The following is a 3,147-nucleotide window of genomic DNA, read 5'->3' on the forward strand; positions in this document are numbered from 1 at the left end:
CGCTCGTCTTCTGCCCCTGTAGGCAGGTCTTGTTCTCTTCTCGAGTAGCGCGTCGGCTCTCATATTCTGCTTGCCTGGCCGATACAGCAGCTCTAGGTTGTACCTACCAAGTAGAAGCGACCATCTCACCTGGCGCTCGTTCAGCATGCGAGGTTTCATGAAGTACTCCAAGTTCTTGTGATCCGTAATCACCTTGAACTTCTCAACTAAACGCAGCTCGGAATCCCATTCCTCAAGGCATCGTACTACCGCAAGCAACTCCTTGTCGTGGATCTCGTAGTTGCACTCGTGCGCGCTATTCTTCCGCGAGAAGAACGCGCAAGGCCGTAAGACTCCATCATCGTCGTACTGTGATAGCACCCCGCCCACCGCGTAGCCGCTCGAATCGCACTCGAGCACTGTCTCCCGATCTGGGTCGAACGCCGCCAGCGTGGGCTCTGTAACGAAGATCTCCTTTAGCTTCTCAAAGGCTGACTGCTCTTTAGATCCCCATTGGAAGGGGACGTCACCTGTAAGCCTAGTGAGGGGTGCGGCTAGCTGCGCGAAGTTCTTAATAAACCTTCAGTAGAAGTTCGCGAACCCTAAGAACGATCTTACTCCCTTTACTGTCTTTAGTGCCTCCCACTCGCGGATTGCAGCTACCTTGGCTGGATCCATGCTTATCCCTTTACCTGCTTCGATAATGAACCTAAGGTACTTGGTTGTCTTGACTTTAAACTCGCACTTCTTGACGTCCACCTGTAGCCCTGCGGCTTGCAGCTTGCTAAGCACTTTTCGGACGTGCTCTCGGTGCTGGCGCAGATCGCCATCGGTGTAGATTAGTACGTCGTCCAGGTATGCTGAGCAGAAGTCATCTAGGTGTTCTCTCAAGGTCCAGTTAATGTATCGTTGAAAAGTACTTAGGGAGTTCGCCATGCCAAAGGGGGTAACTAGCCACTTAAATAGTCCGAATCTTGTTCGGAAGGCTGTCTTCCACTTATCGCCTGGTGCGACATAGATCTTGTAGAAGGCTGCGATAACGTCTAACTTTGTAAACTATTTAGCCTTGCTTAAGCTGTTAAGTGTCTCTTGGATGAGGGGTAGCGGGTACTAGTCCTTCTTAGTAATTGCGTTCAGAGCTCGATAATCGATGCACAGTTGGAGCCCTCCTCCAGGTTTCTTGGCGAACAATACTAGCGCTGCAGCTGGCGAGCTGCTTACGCGGATGAATCCCTTCTCAAGAAGCGATGTGAGTTCCTTTCTAAGGACTAGGAGCTCTCCGCGCGACATGCTATAGAGGGGTCCCCACGGTGGCTGAGCATCCTTCGGCTCTAGCTTGATCTTGTGGTCCACCCCTGGCCCTCAGTGCGGTGGAAGCTTCTCTGCTTGCTTCGGGTTAAAGAGCTCATAGAACTCCTGGTACTGTGTTGGTAGCAGCGCTCGTACATCTACGGGCTTCTTCAGTTGTAGCGCCTTGTCGATGTCTACAATCGACGCGGCGAAGATCTAAACGCTATTTAGAGCGTTCTTATGTCTACGAACTAAGGCCGCAAACGCTGCGGCGTTAACTTAGCTAACTCCTCCTCGTAGGCGTCCTTTAGTTAACCTTACTCAAATGCCCTTCAAGTGGATAAAAATACTCTTCTTAGCAGGAGATACTGATACGTCCTAGTGGTCCATCCATCCCCTGCTAAGGTACACGTCCTCACTAGAGGACAAGTCCATCACGTATGCATAAGCAGTCTCTTCGTACCCATGCATCTTGAACGAGAATTGGGCGACCTCGCTAATCTCTAATAGCTTGCCGTTCACTCCCTCAATTATCCAAGAGGGGATCTGAAAGCGCTCTAGACGGTGGCGGTAAGCGAATCTCTTGCTAATTAGTGCATAGCATAGGCATCCGCAGTCTATAAGCGCGACAGCGTTTGCTACGTTGTTCACAATAAGATCTACGGTGATTGGTGGGGGACGCATATGCTTCTGCTAAAACTAATTCCATTCGCTACGTGTCTGCCGATCCATCTTCAGAGGCTCTGGGCCGAGACTCTGGCCCAGAGCTACTCTTTTTTCCGAGTCGCTATCGTCTGGGCATTCGATCTGTTTCTGGCGTCTCTACCCTTCGCTTAGGGGAACGGCTCTCTTAACCTAAGTGGTGTTCGGACAGTTTCTAGCAATGTGGCCTAGTTCGCCGCAGCTATAGCAGTCTAGTGGGGACCGCCTTGGTCTATCCTTCGTTTCCCGTGCCCGATTGGCCTTCGAGGGCTCCCAGTCCATCGCTTCTGGACTAGCATCTCGCTGAGCGACCTTTGGGGGAGCTTGCGCATGACTGTAGGCCGCGTTCCTTCGATTCCTCCCGTGCAACTGGATCTGGTATAGGTCATTGGAAAGCTCGATTGCCTTGTCCATATATTCCTTTAGACTTCCGTTCTTTAAAGTATGGAGCATTAGCTTTTAGAGCTCTTCTCCAAGTCCCTCACTAAACATCTCGCAAGCTACTGCTAGGCTAAACTGCTGTTAGGACTCTACGCGAAGCTGGTTGAACTCCGAGACATAGTCGCGTATTGGTCGTCGTCCTTGCTTTAAGTGCCGAAGCTTGTTTAGCGCACGCTGCTGCTAGTGCACGTCTTAGAAGTGAGTATCCATGTGCTCCTATAGGCCGGCCGTAGTTCGTTCCTTATTCTCAAGCACCTAGGGAAGAAGGACCTAGTTTGCTTTGCCCTTTGTTTGACTGAGCACGTATTGGACCTTTGCGTCCTCCGTTGGGAATATGGCGTGGTCGTACTCTAGCTTCCCTTCGCACTCAAATTTCTAACCTAGGTAGTTATTACGTGTCCCATTAAAACGCTCTAGGTCGGGAAACTTATTCTTGCAGGCTGCTGGCTCGGCGACTGTTGTTAGCGGTGGTGGAGGAGTGTCGACTCTTGGGGATGACTCCGAACGTCCTTCGGCTTGGTTCCTCTCAAGTGCCTCTAGGCGACTAGCCATTGGGCTGAGCAGCTGCATCATCTGCTCCATTACTTGGGCCACGGCGTTCTGATTAGCTTTCGGTGAGCCCTCCTGCCTTGGTGAGCCCTTCCCCCCTACGACTGATGATCGCTTAACGACTGCTTCGATCGTTGGCCCAATCGCTGCTTCCTTCCATCCGTCCTCTCTCAGCATCTGCGTGAT

This window comes from Exserohilum turcica (assembly GCF_000359705.1).
Source record: "Exserohilum turcica Et28A unplaced genomic scaffold SETTUscaffold_11, whole genome shotgun sequence".
In the NCBI taxonomy this organism is placed as follows: Eukaryota; Fungi; Ascomycota; class Dothideomycetes; order Pleosporales; family Pleosporaceae; genus Exserohilum; species Exserohilum turcicum.